Here is a 283-nt window from a genome sequence, read left to right on the forward strand (position 1 = left end):
TACAGATAATGAGGAAGAATTATATCAATTCCTTTCAAGATACATTAATATAACAGCAGAGGATGATAAGGTGACATAAAAATTGTTGGAGAGTGATTAGATGGTGGAGGTAGCAGTTGTGGAGGAGGAAGCGGGGATGGGGTATTAGATAAGCATTTTGAATTTTTTACTTCTCTACGAAGCATACTTGATACAAAAAAAATGTATATTCTGGACGGTGAGTGATGCGAGCGAACCTGAGATGTAATATATGTTCTGGATCACTTGGTGGCAGGCGGGTGAC

The sequence above is a fragment of the Trachymyrmex cornetzi genome, unplaced genomic scaffold (assembly GCF_001594075.2).
Source record: "Trachymyrmex cornetzi isolate Tcor2-1 unplaced genomic scaffold, Tcor1.1 scaffold950, whole genome shotgun sequence".
Classification (NCBI taxonomy): Eukaryota; Metazoa; Arthropoda; class Insecta; order Hymenoptera; family Formicidae; genus Trachymyrmex; species Trachymyrmex cornetzi.